Source organism: Boleophthalmus pectinirostris, unplaced genomic scaffold (assembly GCF_026225935.1).
Source record: "Boleophthalmus pectinirostris isolate CB_2022bp ecotype Guang Dong unplaced genomic scaffold, ASM2622593v1 HiC_scaffold_20, whole genome shotgun sequence".
Lineage (NCBI taxonomy): Eukaryota > Metazoa > Chordata > Actinopteri > Gobiiformes > Gobiidae > Boleophthalmus > Boleophthalmus pectinirostris.
The window spans coordinates 23,719,134-23,738,959 of record NW_026571153.1 but is presented as its reverse complement, the minus strand read 5'-3'; the positions used below and the strand labels follow the sequence as shown (position 1 = coordinate 23,738,959).

The window sequence follows — 19,826 nt, the reverse complement described above, 5'->3', positions numbered from 1 at the left end:
TGAAAAATGTTGTCTAATGAAAACACTGTCTTCAATATACAATTCTGAGTAAAAAACTGCAGGTAAACACTATTTAACATTTTGAAACATACTTCTTTAGCATTTGGCAGGATATCTGAGATAATTACATCTAAACTTTCTTTTTTATTTAGTTTATTTATTAGAGACAATGTACATGATGCCATGGTATACATGTCAATAAAATACAGTGTATATTAAAGTAATCACTCTTCTTCTTCAGTCTTAAGTGTTGACTGGTGAAATCGTAATGTCTTCTTCAAGGCGTGGGGAAGCATTCTTTGGATGTATAGTGATTTTGGTGCATTATTCATTTACTACATGATAAGTGACTGACAGACCCAAGGCTGCCAATTTGCACCATAGGCCCCTCTGACCACCATCACTCACGCTCACACCACTTTCATGTTAGGCAATGTGGGGGAAGTGTCTTGCCTATGGACACAATGACAGTTTTTGCCATTGGCGCCCCACTGTGGCATCTGATTTTCCCAAAGGTCTCCCATCCAAGTACTAACCAGGCCCAACTCTGTTTAGCTGAGATCTGATAAGATCAGGCTTTTACAAGGCAGTTTGGCCATGAGAATTTGTACTTTTTTTGGTTATAATACTGTGTCAAATTTAAATGTGCCACATAATACAATATCACTTAACATATTAAGTGTGTTCCAGAGTGTAGAGCCCTGGACACAGATGGCTCTGTCTCCCATGGTTGGCAACCTTCAAAGGTGTGCAGGAGGAGGACTGGAGTGTTCAGGAGGGTGTGTAGCAGCCTAGGTGGGAGGTGGTGAATGAGTGTATAAGTGTTTGAGAAACTGAGTTCAGGAGAGATTGTTGCAGATGTGGTAAAAGGCAGATTTGTTTGCAGTGGTCAAATGAGAGGGTTGAGTTCAGGATGATGCCCAGGTTGTGGACTGTTGGGAAGGACCCTTCTGTGTTCAAACTCTGCTTTTTCAGGCACCCATCTTGAATGAAGGGGGGATAGAACCAGATGTTAGAGAGGTGTTATTGCTAATGGTGATGGAAGTCAGGCTTTGACCAAGGCTGTGGGGGATGGGTCGAGCATAAAGGGGGATGTTTTGGACAGGCACACTTGCTATGTTACCCGGGCTGAGTCAACAGGTGTGAACGTGGAAAGAGAACGGTCAGAGGGGAGGATCAGAGATTGAAGAGAGTGCTCTGAGGTATATAGGCTATTTTATTGTATATGGGTTGAATCTTATTGTGGAAGTAGTCATGGAATTTGGAGCAAAGGTCCAAGGTGTCAAAGCATGTAGGAATGTCAACCAGAGGTAGAAGTTGGTCAATGGTGGAAAAAAGTAGATTACTACTACTACTACTACTACTATTGCTGTGACAAGACTGGCTTTGAGGCTCTTTGCTCAAGGTGCTCTTACCTGTGGGCCAAATCAGTCCCTTGCTCCATGGAGCATCTATGGAGCCTGATTGTGGCTAAAAAACTGTAACAAGCAATCAAAACACTACTTCAAAATAATACCTTGTTTGAGCCAACCTCCTAAATTTCTCTCCACTTGTAGCGTTACTGCACAGCTGGCAGCTTGCAAACTCACTGTGTCCCAATTCAAGTCGTTCAGGCCATATCTTCAATAAACCAGCAGTGACCTGCATAAAGTTATCCTCTCTTTAATCCAGACTATCATCTCCAACAACAGCTTTTCTCCAGACTGGAAACTGGAGTAGTGTTGTTTAAATAAATTATAATAGATTAATCTGTAACGTTGGTGACTTCTTTTTTTGTGTGTGTTGTGTGTTGCAAAGTGTGTTGTAAAATGATCCAACAGAATTACCTCAAGTATCAAAATGTATGATTTATTGCATTCTAACTGTTATTTATATAATTACAGGTGTTTTTATTGCTTAAGGAGTACTAATGTCATTTATTATTTTCCCTAAAGCACTGACTGCTGATTCTTCTGCATGTAAGATATATAATAAGATTAAAGTATCAGTATCACTCAATAATTTATCTTTTTGTGATAAATTGTATTCTTTCATCTGTAGAAGATAAAATATTTTTAAGTAAAATATGACAGATTACTAAAATATTATGTTATTTCTTATGTTCCACAATTAACTTTTTAATCTTCATGGAGAGAAGCATGTGACTGTAACAGGCCAAGTTACATGTCAGATGAGAGGCGCCTTCTTTGTTATGCAAAGCTATGACGCTGCCAAATAAATATCGTGAGAGATTTGAATCACATACTAAAGGTCAAGTCCTCATTCTTGATATTATCAGACCATAACATCAGACAAAAGGTTGAATTTTGATGAATCGTAAAATGTGGGTGTGGCCATCCTGCAAGCAAAAAGGCATTTTTAAAAAGTATTAAATCTTGTGTAACTCTGACATGCAGTGTTCTTATGCTTGGCATTAATATAAATTTTGTGTACAATGATGAAGTGAACGCAATGATATGCAGCTGTGGTATTAAATTGTTCCACAGCGCCCCCTTTAACATTTGAATGGGGTCAAAAAATGTGCTTGTTGTAAAAATGTCATCTCCTCATCCATCCTTATCCTTTGTGATTTTAATATCCACGTTAACTGCCCATATTTGAAAGTTTCAAATATAGCAAATTTCCTGGACATTTTAAACTGTCTCAATCTCAGTCAACATTTCAACTCATTCACACACACCTGTGGACACATTCTTGATCTTATTTGTTCCTCTGTTCCTTAACCCAGCACTAACTGACCTCTCTATCTCTGACCACCTGGCCATCACCTTGGACATACTAATTCCCACCGCAAATCCCAAACAAACTTGTTCAATAACCTTCCACAGTCTCAAATAATTTTGCCCTACTCCTCTAACCTCCCCTATATCAATGTCTCTATCCACCTCCTCCCTCACCACAAACACATCTACTTCAGAACTTGTTGACTACTACAACCAATCCCTCTCCTCCTGCCTGGATCTGCTTGCTCCCTGTAAAACACAAACAGTTTTCTTCACTATCTCTGCCCCTTGGTACACCCCAAAAGTCCACCATCTGAAAAGGAAATGCAGACAACTTGAATGACTCCATAGCAAAATCAGTCTCATCATCCACAATGAAGCCTATAACACAGCTCTCAAAACCACCCAGTTCAACTATTACTCCCACATCATCCATTCCAACTCTTCTAACCCCCTCACCCTGTTGTACACATTTGCTCAGCTTACCAAACCCATGGACAATATAATCTCCTCATTCATTACAGACAAATGCAATACCTGCCTATTTTTCCACTCAGAAATCCAAACCATTCACTCCACACTTAAAGGGATAGTTCGGGATTTTTGACATAAATCTGTATGTCATCCCCGTGAGCAGCGTCGTGCATCCACACTGACTTACCCCCAACAGCGTCCGGTGAGCTGAGATACTGGCCGTTTTCAGTGCTGACGAAAGTAGTCCGGCAAGTTGGCTGGGAACAGAATCATAATGCGTTTTTCTTCTCAAAACAATATGTGTTCATAAGAGTGATACATTTGCATCACAAAACCATTGTCGCCAAAAAAGTCAGACCTCATTATCGCTTGGCACTATTTTCTTTCCATTCATATCACTGCTCGCTGCCGCCAGGTGACAGCCGCGCACGGATTCATCACTTTCTGCAGTTGTTCGGCAGTGTTTACATGCGCAGACCGCTGTGACGCGAGAGAGTTAACGTGAGAGCTAAAGCCATAAGTATATAAGTTTGTATAAGATACATAAGAATATATCTAAAAAATGGTGCGAACTCTTGATTATCCAGGCTGTAACAACAAAAATCTGGCTGAATCTCCACGCACATTTCACCATTTTCCTGTCACGGACTTTGTGCTGAGGAAACTTTGGCTTTTTGCCTTAGGCTTCAATGTGGAAACCAAACCAGGTAAGAACGAAGAGGTACGGCTATGTTTACAAGAGGACAGACTCAAGAATCAGCTGTAACGCTGTGTGCCGCAAATCACTCAGTGTCATATCACCAGTGAAGCTTCTATAAAACGTAACTTTATAAGTCGACTATTACTATTGTAAATGTCGCTTACACTATTGGCAGCAGCTACGTGGACGTGTGGATGATTCCATGTTTCTATTAGTAGTCCATGCTTCCAGTCACAGTATAGGCTCTATGTTCACTGTATACGAGTTTCTAAATGAATTGATGGTGATTGTCGCTCGGTCTCTCATGGCTCCAGCTGTGGTTCCAGCTTCAACTTGTACCCCTTCTCTGTCTCTCTCTCTGCCCATTCTAACTCCATCTGGCAAAATTCTGCATCAGTATATTCCGGTTCATAAAGATCTCCCCTTGGCTTTGTGGTAAAGGCAAAGTCTTTATTGTCGGTGTCGTAATCAGACATGTTGTCGCTAACATTCCGAGCAGTAAACAAAGTGAACCAGGCGCGGCTGTCACCTGGCGGCAGCGCGCAGTGATTCGAACGGAAAGAAAATAGTGCCAAGCGATTATGAGGTCTGACTTTTTAGGCGACGATGGTTTTGTGATGCAAATGCATCACTCTTTTGAACACATATTATATTGAGAAGAAAAACGCTTTATTATTCTGTCCCCAGCCAACTTGCCAGACTACTTTCTTCAGCACCGAAAACGGCCAGTATCTCAGCTCACCGGACGCTGTCAGGGGTAAGTCAGTGTGGTTGCACGACGCTGCTCACGGGGATGTCATACAGATTTATATCAAAAATCCCAAACTATCCCTTTAAGAACTCTCTCTCCACTCATCCCCCTCCAGAATCCAGCCTCAACCCAACCACAGACCAGAGACTGTCTTCCTTCTCCCACTTACCCTTCTCTGACCCTGCCAAACTCCTCACCACCATGAAACTCACAACCTGCCTCTCCCGTAACCTTGCATCCTCACCCCACTCATCAACTGCATCATAAATACCTCACTCAGCTCTGGCAGACTGTCCTTCCTGCAGTCAAATTACACAATTACAAATGTAATTACCTTGTGAAAAAACCCAACCTGGATCCTGACAACCTGGACAACTTCAGTCCTGTCTCCAATCTTCAACTCCTCTCCAAAATAATAGAACATGCTATCATCACTAAACTCCAACAATACCTCCTTAACTTCCAGCTCTTCAAAACATTTCAATCTGGTTTCTGCCACCATCACAGCACTGAAACAGCCCTCCTAAAAGTCACCAATAACATCCTACTCACTGCAGACTCTGGTTCCCCTCTCCATCCTCCTCCTCCTCGACCTCAACACAGAAGCGAAAGAAATTGGGCTGTGTATAAGAGGAGGCGCGGTGGGCGATCCGGCGGCATGGTTAGGCCCTGGCTAAATCCTGTTTTAGTCCTGGTTTTAGAACTGTTTTTAGACCTGCTTTAGTCCTGGTTTAGTGTTGGTTGAGTTCTGGTTTTGTTGCGCAGGCAGCACGATGAATGGAAGGAGGGACTGTTCACGCGGCGTAGGGGACACGGGGGACTGTTTGCGCGGCGTACTTGAAAGGAAGGACTGTCTGCACGGCGTACGGGACGGGGGGGGACTGTTTGCGCGCTGTACGGAAGGAAGGACTGTCCGCGCGGCATAAGGAACGTGGGCGGACTGTCCGCGTGGCGTACGGGACGGTGCTGCTTAAAATGTTTTTATTAATGCTATTAGGCGTGTTCTATCAAAAATTACTAGACTCAATCAATTTAAATTACAAAAATTTATTCCCCTGACAATACAATTCTAATACAGAGCTCTGGGTCAGATCGTTGGCCCTAACTGCCTACAAAGTTACAGAGGGCTTACATCAGGCAATCTGACTGCCTCTGAATACTTCAACACAGTTTTTATAAACATCCATATGAATATGCATATAATACATTGAGCAGGTTCACGCCTTTTATCGTCCTTGAAGTGTCAGCATTTCTTCTTTGGGGGAAGTGACAACCCCCTCCAAACCATTGTAAATCACACCAAGTCTGTTTTGATAAGCCAGCTGGTTATCTCCACAGTTCCAGTTCTGCAAAGGAATTTGCTTAGAAGCACATAGGAGAATAGAAGCATGTAGGAAACACAATGGTACTATTCAACAGATAAGATCTCAGTGTTAAGCTTCAACCCAATATGTAACTTCATTAAACAATATTCAAACCACCACTTGATACAGCCTTCAATGCGAAATAAAATCTCCAGCACAAATTATGCATGATATGCTTACATTAATCTTTTTTATATTTTACTTTATACTCATATTTAGTTTGCGGGACTGCAGTTTATCATCCCTCCCGCCCGCTCCCGCGTTGTTTAGCCCCACTCCCACCTGTGCCCGCAGCGAGCTTTCAAAATGTGTCCCGCGTCGCAGTGGTTTGCGTCGGTTCCTGCAGGTCCTGCAGGGACTGCAGGGCTCTAACCTGAACTCCTCCACTTGAGGCAGGGACTCTCCAGCCATCCGGAGAGGGCAAGCTTTTTTCTGGTAAACAGTGTTGGTGAAGTACTGCTTCCCCCTCCATAGGCATTGACTGTGTGCCAGAATTTCTTTCAGCCTGACTGATAGTCGTCTTCCATGGCCTCTCCAAACTCCTCCCAACCGCGAGTTTTTGCCTCTGTGACCACATGGGCTACAGTACATTTGCCCTGCTGCAGCTGACTCAGGAGTGCCATGAGCCAACAAGGCCCGATAGGACTCCTTCTTCAGCCTGATGGCATCCCTTACTTCCGTTGTCCACCACCGGGTTTGGGGATTGCTGCCGTGACAGGCATTATGACCACAGCTACAAGTGGCCGCATCGACAATAGAGCCCACTCCCCTCATCAAGACTAAGCACCGACCCTGGAACTTACTCCCACAGTACATTAGGAACTCAGACTCACTGCAGCACTTCAAATCACTACAGCGTCCTTGGGTGTCCAAAAACTGCTATATAAATCTATTGTATTATTATTTATTATAAACATTTGAAATTTGCTACAGACATCCTTGCAATAGTGAACAAAAAAGTCAATAAGGATGTAACGGCTTGTTGACCAACTTTAGAGCCGCTCGGGAAGATCAGAGTGGGTCCTAGGGTCGTAGTTTGTGACGCGCATGAAGGCTATTGCAAACTAATATGATCCAGCATGCATTTTGTATATTATTTAACGGACATACAGCTATCCGAGCGCAGAGAAGAAGATGGACAGAATAAAGGGTGAGTATAGTGAATATAGAAAAGGAGTGGCGGTCAACAAAAATTACGGCTACCCAGCCCTGACCCTCAGTCTAAACTGGGTAACAGGTAAGTGCACACTTAAATCCTTCCACAGGCACACATGCACACGCACCTGCCCGCGTGAGCCCTGCCCCTCTGCACCAGAGCAATACACCCAGACCCTGAACCACACCGTGCACCAGTCCTGTCTCCTACAAAGGACATGTCTTTATCTGCAACCGTTTTACAATGTCATTAAAACATATGCCATAGAAATACATGGGTTCTGTTTAACATTCTGTTTAACATAAATTGGGGGTGGAGGGGTGATGTAGGTGGGGATGAGAGGCAGGGTCTATGCAGTGGTATGTATTCTGTGGTCGCAAGGGAAGGCGAGGGTCTTTATCATTGCATGTGGCTTTAACTGATTTATTTTTTTATTATGATTTTGAATATAGAAATGTTTGCACAAAAGTAAAAACAGTAGTCTACGGATATTAGCCACCACCTGATGTTAGAGATGCTAAGAAAATTTAGTCTCCTTTATAGAATAGAGTCCTGGCAACTTAAAAACTTCTGGAACAAAATTTTCCATTCACAGACTTCCATAGACTTTTGGAATAAATCTAATACGAGTTCAAAGGCATTGCAGAGGCTAACCAGCTATAATTAAGAAGTCCAAGTTTCAGTTACAGATTTTAAATAAAATTACAGGTCTTGTGGTCATTAGTTGCCACAAGTTGATTATCCCTGACTTTTCACACTTTTAATATAATTTTTTTTTGGAAAGTCTATGAGGGAAATGAATGGCAGATTTACTTCCAGATCAAGGGCATGCGACATGGTTGAGCTCCATATGCTATTGTGCTTAAATTGATCCTGCTTTGAAAATCTTAAATACGTTAGGACCACCGTCTTTTATTGAAAAAAAAAAAAAAGAAATATTTATAATGAATTATGTTATTAGTCAATAACATACAGTCGAGCCCAAAATTATTCATACCCCTGACAAATTTGGACTTAAAGTTACTTTTATTCAATCAGCAAGTTTTTTCTTGATTGGAAATGAACAAAAAGTGGCATGTCCAAAATTATTCATACCTTTGTAAACTGTCAGAGTCTATGGAAAAATCCAAAGTTCTATACCATTCCAAACAGCACAAGCTGATTCATTGGGAAGAGCTGTTTTAAGCAACTGAACAGGTGAAAAACAGCAGGTCTTTGCAGTTGGTTTGTGAACAGTCATGGCTAAGACAAAGGAGCTCTCTGAGGATTTACGGCTGTGTATTGTGGCTACTCACAAGTCAGGTATGGGCTATAAGGCCATATCTAAATGTTTTCAGGTTCCAGTGGCTAAGTATTATTAAAAACATACAAGACGTTCCACACTGTGGAAAATCTCACAAGATGTGGTTGGAAGCCAAAAGTGACACTTGTGCTTGCCAGGAGGATAGTGAGAGAGGTGAAAAAGAATCCACAGATCACCCCCAAGGCCATCTAGGTGAATCTGGGCTATGCTGATGGCAACATCTCAAGGCAGACAATCCAACAGACACTACATACTGCTGAGTTCTACGGACGTAGGCCAAGGAGGACGTCACTTCTCCAGATAAGGCACACAAAAGCCCGTTTAGCAATTGCTCATCTAGACAAAGAAGAAGACTTTTGGTCTTTTGTTTTATGGTCAGACGAAACAAAAAATTGTTTGTCCACAGTGATGTATTGATGATTTGGCGTAAAAAAGGAGAAGCCTTCAACTGTAAGAACACTATCCCCACTGTCAAACATGATGGTGGGAACCCAATGGTTTGGAGATGTTTTTTCAGCCAATGGGCCAGGGAGTCTAATCACAGTAAACAGCACCATTAACAGAGAGCAATAGATCAAGATTCTCAAAAACAACATCAAGCAGCCTGCAGAGGAACTTGGACTTGGGCACCAGTGGACATTTCAGCATGACAATCACCCAAAGCACACTGCAAAAGTGGTGAAGAAATGGTTATTAGACAGCAACATTACCGTTTTGCAGTGGCCCAGCCAGAGTCCTGACTTAAATCCAACTGAGAAACTGTGGCGGGAGCTAAAGATCAGGGTGATGGCAAGGAGACCCTCCAATCTGAAAGCATTGGAGCTCACAGCTAAAGATGACTGGGCAAAAATCAGTGGAGTAATGCAAAAACTGGTCAGCAATTATAGGAAGCATTGGATTACTGTAATAGCCAATAAAGGATTTTCTACTGATTATCGAGAAGGGTATGAATAATTCTGGACATGCCACTTTTCGTTCAAATGTAAATAATAGCTGAAAAATATTTTTTTTCCACAATGATGCCTCTTGTACATCATCTTATTATCTTCTGGGAGACGCCTGTGTCATTTCCAATAAAGAAAAAAGTTGCTGGTTGAATAAAAGTAACTTTAAGTCAAAATTTGTCAGGGGTATGAATAATTTTGGGCTTGACTGTATATAAGAGATGAGAAACTCATGATATGCATAATTTCCTGGGCAGGCTGGTTTAAAAAGAACAGAAAACTGAGGGTAAACTGTCAGACACTCTATTAACAGGAAACACAAGCAAACAAAAAGGGTGGAGGAGTGTGTGCATTTTTTTAGAGATCATTTGGTTACACACAGGTTGTCATTTGGGGTGTTTTCATCATTTGAGTATGTTTCCTTCAAAATGGAGCTAAAACAATCACCCCCAGACTCTACATAGTCATATACAAACCTCCTCAGCACTGTCAAAGTTTTATTGATGATTTTACTGAGATGCTTTCAGTTGTTTGCACAGACTTTGATGGTTTAGTCATTACAGGTGATTTTAATGTACATGTGGATAATGTGTGTGACAAAAATGCCAAAGAGCTTAGTGTTGTCCTTGAAACTTTTGGTCTGACTCAGCATGTCAGTGAGCCCACTCACAACAGAGGGCACACTCTGGACCTGCTCATTACAAAGGGTGTAAATATTTCAAATGTCAGTGTGGTTGATGTTGCTCTGTCTGATCATTTCTGTGTCTTCTTTGACCTGTCTGTTATTCCCAAACCACCGGCTGCTCCTACAGTTGTTCGAAGAAGACACATAAATGATAACACAGGTGCACTGTTCATGGAAATGATAAATTCGAAATTGCCTCATGTTCTAATGTTGATGATGTGTTGAACTCTGTGACTTTGAGTGTTTTGAATGTTCTGGATGCCATCTCCCCGATAAAGGTTAAAATGGTTAAAGATAGGCAAAAAGCTCCGTGGAGGAATGATGACTCAGTCAAAGCATAGAAAAGGGAGTGCAGGAGGGCCGAGTGGAAATGGCACAAATCAAACCTCCAGGTTCATTATGAGATATGTACAACTACAGTTTGAGTAAAACAAGAGAGAAGTATTTTTCCGACATTATAGGAAATTGCAGTAACAACTCTTGTGTCCTGTTTGCAACAGTGAACAGATTAACAAACCCTCCAGCTCCACTGCGGTTAGATCTAATTTCCACATCTAAACGTAATGAGTTTGCAGTTTTCTTTACTGACAAAGTTTAGGGCATCAAAAATGCCATCAGTTCCACAACACAAATCACAAGCATGCAGCCACAGAGACACTTAGAGCTGAATCACTTTGCACCTGTAACTGACAAACTGTTTTAGAGATCATTACCAGTTTGAGTTCAGCTACATGCTGCCTGGACATCTTACCCACTAGATTTCTAAAGTCTGTCCTCAACAGTTTACTTTCACCATGTGCTCACATAGTTAACATGTCACTTCAATCTGGAACATTCCCAAACACGTTGAAAACTGCGGTCATTAAGCCTCTCCTAAAGAAGAGCAGTCTTGATACCACAGCACTGAATAATTTCCAACCCATCTCAAATCTGCCGTTTTTTAGCAAAGTCCTTGAAAAAGCTGTTTACCAACAGCTTACGAACTTTCTCCAAATGAACAACTCCTTTGATGTTTTCCAGTCAGCTTTTAGAGCCCACCACAGCACTGAGACTGCTCTTATCAAGGTGACAAATGACATCCGCCTGAACACTGATGCAGGTAAAGTCTCAGTCTTGATCCTGTTAGATCTCAGTGCTGCTTTTGACACTGTTGATCATGGGATCCTCTTACAGACTAGAGGATTGAGTGGACATCTCTCGTACTGCACTAAAATGTTTCAAGTCCTATCTAGAAGACAGGAAGTATTTTGTTGAAATTGGACGCTGCGTCTCAGATCACATGGCCCTGACCTGTGGGGTGCCTCAGGGCTCAATCCTGGGCCCCCTTTTGTTCAATCTCTACATGCTGCCATTAGGCCAGTTAATAAGCAGCAATAATGCGCCCTACCGCAATTATGCAGACGACACTCAGACCTACGCTCTCTGGCAGCAGGAGACTATGGACCAGTGGACTCACTTTGTCACTGCATCCAACAGATCAGTGTGTGGATGCAAAACAACTTTCTCCAGCTAAACTCTAACAAGACTGAAGTCACAGTGTTTGGTCCACAGAAACTAAGAGACAGTGTCAGCAGTCACCTCCAGTCTCTCTCTCTAAAACCTTCAAATCAGGCAAGAAATCTGGGGGTAATAACAGACTCAAACTTGAACTTTAACAGACACATCAAATCAATAACATCTGTAGCCTTCTACCATCTAAAAAACATAGCAAAAATCAAAGGCTTACTGTCTAAAGCACACCTGGAGAGACTTATCGATGCGTTTGTCTCCAGTAGGTTAGACTACTGTAATGGTCTGCTCACTGGCCTCTCCAAAGAGCTGTGAGACAGCTGCAGAACATCCAGAACGCTGCAGCTCGGGTCCTTACTCGAACAAGGAAGTACGAGCACATAAGTCCTGTGCTCAGGTCTTTGCACTGGCTTCCTGTGGCTCAGAGCATAGATTTTAAAGCAGCTCTGCTTGTGTATGTCTCTCCATGGCCGAGCACCAAAGTACATCTGTGACATGTTAGTGCCATATGAACATCTCACACTCTGAGGAGCTCAGGGACCGGCCTCCTGCTGGTGCCCAGAGTCAGGACTAAACACGGAGAGTCAGGTTCACGCAGCTAAAACCTGGAACAGTCTGAACATGTGAGACAGGCCTCTTCTTTGACTGTTCTGTTTAAATCCAGCCTCAAAACAGTTTTGTTTCACTGTGCATATGATTGAAAGGTTTTCATTCCGCACTCTTCTCCCTAATTTATGTAATTGATGTCTCTCTCTTTTAATTATAATCATTAATTTTGTGATAATTATTTATGTTTTGATTTGTTTTTATTGTGTTTATTGTATTACTTATTCTGTAAAGCACTTTGAATTACTTTGTGTACGAATTGTGCTATACAAATAAACTTGCCTTGCCTTGCCTATTATTATCGAGCCTCTAAACAGTAGTCATTAAATGTGTTGAATTCAGAACATTCTTTCTTTTTTGTTAGAAATGCTGAGCATACTAACTTGTTAGATTAGTTCTTAATGATGCACTAGTTAACTTTTTTTGATATAGTGTTTGCCTCTATGGAGTTGCTTGTGTGGAATGTTGAATGTTTCACAGTATGGCATTTACGGCATTCTGTCTATCCAGCAAATATCAATTTAAATTGCAGGTGTTTTTTTTTTTCCCTCAAAATATCTTGTTAAATGTGCTGTGTGTAGGGTACAATTTAGGGCATACTAATGTCATTTTTTTATCTACTGATAAAAAGCACTGACTGCTAATTCTAATGCATGTAAAATATAAAACAAGCTTAAAGCATCACTAAATAACTAACTTTTTAATCTTCAAGGAGACAAGCATGTGACTGTAACAGGCCAAGTTACATGTCAGATGAGAGGCGCCTTCTTTGTTATGCAAAGCTATGACACTGGCACATAAATATCGTGAGAGATTTGAATCAAATACTAAAGGTCAAGTCCTCATTCTTGATAGTATCAGACCATAACATCAGACAAAATGTTGATTATGAAACAATGAAGTTTAGTTAAAGAAGAACTCATGTGGCCTTTGAGTGTGGAGCTTGGACTAGAAAAGTAGTTTAGGGACAACCCAATTTAAATTGGGACAATAAATTGATTAATTTGTCTACGATTGGAGGGAAGAAAACAGGAAGTGACACTAGCCCTGCACCAGCAAGGCATGAGAGGGATAGGGGGGTTTAGTCCTTTTTGGCTTCTACAAGCACAACCAGCTTCTGGACTGGCTGCACCACCTCAAACATCCTTGCATTGGGAGCAGACACTGGGAAGATACTCTATGAGAGTAGAAAGACAGTTGGTCTCTGGCCAGGGCAGGCCTAGGCCTTGTCCTATCTGCTGTATTAAAAAATAAACCCTTTTTTCTATTTCATGAACTCACTGGGTTTCGCATATGGATTATTATTTAGTCTTCAAGAGATACATATTTTTTTCTACAACACATAATATTCTTTTTTGTTATAAAAGTTGACAATTATTGTATATACCCACTGACTAAATAACACTAACCCCAAGAAAATCTCTGTATTAATAATGCCAGATATCTCCATATTGTTGTGATGTAATTCAACCTGGTAATAGTATAATGCAATCAGTTCTAGACATCAAGTCGCTAAGTATTTGTCAAGACTGGTATCAAACTCTGGCTGGTATGAAGTATTTCCTTTGGGCAGGTTGTAGACAACTTTTATTTATTTAAAAGGAAAGATATTTCAAACCATCAGATTTTTTTCTTCTTTCTGAGTCAGTTTAAGTCACATAATTATCCTCCTTGGGTTTGTCTGTTAGAACTTAAACAGCAGGTCTGTTTTATACCTTATTTAGCCCAGTCTTACATTTTTAATAATCCTGTTTAGACCTGGTTTAGATCAGGTGGTACTCAAAAGATAAAATAGCTTCTCACATGGTACTCAGTGTAAAAAGCCTGAGCACCATTACTGCTATTCATTTCAGTTGATAAAAATTGACACAAATTCTCACACACAATCCATGGACAGGGGAAGTAACAAAAGCAAGATGGAAATGGTTATCATTTATTTAAAATGAATTGAAATGTAAATCTATCAATGAAAAAAGGTTCAAACAAAAAGGCTATTTAGAAGTGTTAACAAAGAGTAATAAAGCTTACAGACCTAATATAAGCTGAACTAAAATATACAAATTATAATAACAAAAACAAACCAGTCCCTGAACTAAGTCACAAAGGACTACAAGCCTCACTTTACAAAATAACAAAAATTACAGGGGAGACACAGCAAAAGTCAGAATCACCCGGAATTCACACCAGGAGAGTCAGCAGCACGTAACGTAGGCAGAGCTGCATACGTGCATACTTTTAAAATCTTCAAATTACACCAGAGGCAACAGAGCTGCTCCTGTGACGCCAGCCTCTGTGTATTCTCACGTTTAAACACTAAGTTTTTTACATTACTTATGTATTAATTGTTGATTGGATGAATTATGTTTTAAATCACAATACAAAAGTTGATGACAGAAAAGATGATGCTTTGCAGCGATAACAAGCTGTATCTGCGGTGCTCGCAATAATTAAGGTACTCACCACCAACTTCGGCTGTCTGCACCAAACGCCTTTCACTTCCTTCAGAAGATGTTCATGTAAAGCTGTTATGGTTTTAGTATTTTGATTCAGATTCAGATTCAGATTCAGAAAACTTTATTGATCCCACAGGGCAATTCATTATCAGCATCTCAGAGCAGTTCTCACTTCTCACACACACCAACAAACACAGTGTGTCATTACATGCCACAAGTGGAACTCATTGACAATCTACAAATTACAGTGCACAACATTAAGAAAACTGTACCCTTAGAATTTAGCAATTTAATAGCAGAGGTACGGCTATGTTTACAAGAGGACAGACTCAAGAATCAGCTGTAACGCTGTGTGCCGCAAATCACTCAGTGTCATATCACCAGTGAAGCTTCTATAAAACGTAACTTTATAAGTCGACTATTACTATTGTAAATGTCGCTTACACTATTGGCAGCAGCTACGTGGACGAGCCACCCCAGGCTATATACCAGTTCCTCCGGGGGACCCACAGACTTTAGCAATTTAATAGTAGAGGGCACAAAAGGATTTGAGAACCGGTTAGTCTTTCATACCGGAGTATAAAACCGACGCCCTGAAGGCATCAAGATAAAATCAGGAGACAGAGGATGGAGGGGCTGAGCCAGGAGACACTTGGCTTTGCTCAGCACTTGCTCCTCCCACAAAGAGTGCAGCTCCCTCAGTTTGAACCCTGTGATTTTTGAGCAGGTTTTAACAATGTTCTGCAGTTCGTTTTTATCCTTTAAGGACAAGGATTTAAACCAGCAAATAAAAGAAAAAGTAAGCAGACTTTTGATAAAAGAAAAATAAAAATTGTTGAAAATCATTTTGTTCATATTAAAAGAGTTCAGTTTTCTCAACAGAGAACTGTCTGGCCAGTTAAAATGGAAAATAATACCTGCACATATGCTGCTCGTATGCTGTGCTGCTGCGCTTAGGCAGTGTTACGCTTTGGTGTAAATTGGGGGTCAGGGTCCAATGTGTGGTAGCTGCAGTCTGAGACTCTAGGGCGCATACAGAAGACATTAATACACAGTTTTTGATATATATATTTTTAGGGATGCACCGAATATTCGGCAACTGAATATATTCGGCAGAATACTGAAAAAAAAAGACACATTCGGCTTTCGATGGAATGAGTTTGACCTGTTGGAGTATTTCCTCTGGAAGATCTTCTGCCACATTTGACATTTGCCGCCACATATGGTGTAAAAATCCTGTAGCATCTTAAATGTCTATAGCTCTTACACTGTCTCTATGGATATGGGAAAAACAAACATTTTACACAAACCAACAGTCCCTTACTTGTGTCGTTTTCACTGAACCTGCTACACTTCTTTGTTGGTTAAAATCTCATGATATGAGTTACTGTTGCAGTTACCATGGTGACACAAAGCACACATTAGCAAACACATTCCAAATAAGTTCCAAGATGGCCTGAAAACTCAAGAAAAAATAGAACATAATTTTCAGGAGCATGTGCTCAATTAAACTATTTATGGTCCTGTTTAAGTGAGAGTGACTAACTGAAAAACTGTGGAAAAAATCTCTTGATGATAAATAATTAATCCATTTGTGAAACCTGATGAGTTTTTGGAATAGAGACAAAGGTTTATTCTTGTTACAGCAGATATAGACAGGGCCTAGACCTGCCCTGGCCAGAGCCCAGCAGCCTCTCTTCACCAGCAGTATGTCCCTCCCATGCTAGCCCCCTCCATCTCCTCCAGAGCATCTAATCAAAGCAGAGTGACTTTTGTTTCACATACTGATCATCAAGAGATACATATCTTTTCCACAAGTTGGTGTCAGAAGTGGGATTTATAAGTGAGCATCCAAAATACAGCACAGATGAAATTTTATCTACTTTTGTTTTCTTTCCTGGTGCATGGAGCAAAGAAGGACATGGATGGACATTGACTTCTGTCCTGGATCATTATCGCTGAATTCGAACAAGATTTGCTTGGTGAGCTTTTGCAATATAAACTATACTTAATTTAAGTTAATTTTAAAGGAAACCTTCATCTACAAACACTTGGAAATGTTAAAGGACAGTATGCCTCCTATTGGAGTTAAATGGACTTTTCAAAACATGCCAAACTCTAGCTCTGTTCCTATACAATTCTTAATTAATCTCACAAAAGCTACAATTTCTATATTTCAGTTACTTGATTGACCTTCAATTTTTGGGCTCCAAAATTCATGGTGTACCACTATGCTGCTGTAACAACATGCTAAAATACAATGCCAACAACAAAAACCATCCCCCACTCTTAATTTCCTCACCTTTGGGACATTCTGAACCGCTCTTTGTTTAAGCCACTGAAATGTGTGCTTAGTACAGAGTGTAACACCAAAAGTCAACTGTATGTTTGTGTTTCCTTGGGACCTGATCAAACAGTATGTTGTAAATTGTGCAGTATCAGAAAATCTGTGTGTAACATTTGTGCACGTGTCAACAGTGTTAGCAAGAAAATGATAGGATGCAGTTAACAGATTCACTTGGTTTTAGAGTTTGTTTTTTCTTTATATTTTTATTTTTTTATTGATATTTATGTTGTGTTTTTGCCTATTGCTTTTAAAGATGCGCATGTCCTAACAGTGCAGCTGGAAATTCTGTAAATTTTGTGAGCTCTCTTAAAAACTAATGAAGGCCTTATCAAAGCCGGTTGTGATCACAAAAAAACTTGACTTGACTGACATGACCATCCTTGACGACTATGCACCTGTGAATTTCTTTAATTTTGTTTTGTTACAGGAGATATAATTTTCTCTTCTTCGGTGTCCTAGGAAATAATCCCACACTAACAACACTAACAATTAACCACTAACAGTTTTAATAAAATGTTTCTTTCAGAATTGCAATTTAACTAAAGCATTCTCTTTCTCTCTTTCGGCACTAGGCCTTCGTCAGGTTTTGCCTGACGAAGGCCTAGTGCCGAAACGTTGCACGGTTTTGTCCTAATAAATTTCACAGTTTGCAAGTAAGACGGTGTGCGGGATTTTTCTGTATGGTAAATCACTTACCAAATATTTTTAGGTAATGTTTGGCATTGAATTCTGTTATTATAGTACTAAGGACTACTTAATTACTACTTACTTATATTTTGGAATGAAACTGAGGAAGTAAAATGCAATTGTTGGTGCCCCAAAGGTTTGGAGAAGAGCAGTGTTCAGGTAAAACTATAGACTGTATAAACAAGTGGACAAAGCGAGTGTGACGTTACCCTTAGCCGCTCAAATGAGGCTCGCGATGCTAAGTTACAGGACCGAATCTGGAGCTAGGCTCTGTATTATGAATAGTATGTACTGTACTGTATTGTATTTTGATGGACAAAATAGTGAAAAAAAATTCAGAATCATGTAGAGCATATTAATACAAACATTTTAAGACCAAAATAACAAGGCTCACTACAACAGTTACAGAGAGAGGGGCCACAAGATCCTAATGTAAGTCAATTGGAGCCAGGGTCAGAAGGAGCGAGAAGAGCCTCCTGGCTAACTTTCTATGTGGCATGTGGTGACTAGTGCGTTTGCTATGTCTACTCATATATACAGTCTATGGGTAAAACGAGCTACCCCTCAGCTTCCCACTCCCTTCTGACCTATGTTATGTTATTGTGTTGTGAATAATGAGGCACGTGCATGTGAGAAAACTAAAACCTATTATGTCATCTTTTGTAGATGTAAATATTATACAGCTGAAACTACTGTCACAAGCTCTAAATCAATCAAAAAATATGTCAAAAAGATTTACATCTTTACAGCAAGGATTCAAGTCAAGTACCAAAATAATGTAATTTTCTGTATTTTTCCCAACAGCAGCAGACAGGAGGATTGTGCTTCTGGGTAAGACCGGAGCTGGCAAGAGCAGCCTGGCCAACACTATACTTGAAGATGGTAGTTTGTTTAAAGTCTGTCACTCCTCCAAATCTGGAACAGAGACGTGTCAGTCTGAGATCAAAACAGTGCACGGAAGAAATGTGCAGCTAATCGATACTCCTGGTCTTTTTGATACCGATCCAAATGCCCCTGATTTTACGAAGGAGATCCTGAATTGCATGATTGAGTGTGCAGAAGGAGTCCACGCCTTTCTGCTGGTGCTCAAAGTGGAGAGGATCACCAAACATGAGCTGTCTGTGGCTGAAGTTATCTGTAAAAACTTCTCAGAAGAGGCTCTCAAATACACCACACTGGTCTTCACTCAAGGTGATCAGCTGGAAGAGGGGGTCACTATAAAGGAATGGGTCAAAGATAATGAAGCCCTGACCACCCTGATTCAGAAATGTGGAGGTCGCTGTCATGTGTTTGATAATAAATACTGGAACAACAGCAGTGATCTATACAGGAACAACCAGCACCAGGTCAAAGAGCTGCTCAAGACCATCGACCAAACTGTGCAGAAAGAACGAAAGGGAGATGCTACACCAATGCAAACCTTGAAAAAGTGAATGAAAAAATAAACGAGCAAATCAGGATAATCAAAGCAGCACCAGAGAATGCCAAATTGTCAGACGTGGAGGTCCGGAAGAAGGCTAAAGAGAACACATTTGACTTTTTCTGGCCCATCTTATCAGGTCTAGGCACAGTGGTGCTTGGTGTCGCCGTTTTCATTGGAATGGTAGCTTTTAAAAGCACGTTAAGCTGGGGAAGAGTCTCAAACCAAATCAATTTCTATTCTTTCTATTCTTTCATTCTGCTCTAAAGATAATGTAATGTTTATCTCTTATATATGCATATATGTATAGAGATAGTAATGACTCTGCTAAAGTTACGTGCTGTAGTAAATGTAACACATTTCTGTAAAGATCAAATTCAGTTTTCTTTTATGTACGTGTTGTGTGGGCAAACTTTGGGAGTCCAGCTTGTATGTTCTTGCTGCTTTGCTGATCAGTCAGACCTTTCCTGGAGATTAATACAATATTTTTAAAAGTCCTAAAAGTTCTGCAAATCAAGTCTGGGAGAATTTAAAATTGTTATTCTGTATTCTTAAATAATAATAAAAAATATATTGTTGGAATCAATCTTTTATTTATTTATTTATTTATTATCTACTAAGGGTTGTGGTTTGGGTGTTAGTATAAATTTTATTGTTTAGCCATGTCTACTTGTAGTTTGTTTGAGAGGGGGCGGGGAAATAAA

General features: G+C 40.5%; 1 pseudogene; it reads left to right on the top strand.

Annotated features, from left to right (window-relative positions):
• Positions 1-8,406: 8,406 nt before the first annotated feature.
• Positions 8,407-19,639, top strand: LOC129409695 (GTPase IMAP family member 7-like; annotated as a pseudogene).
• The last annotated feature ends 187 nt before the right edge of the window (positions 19,640-19,826 follow it).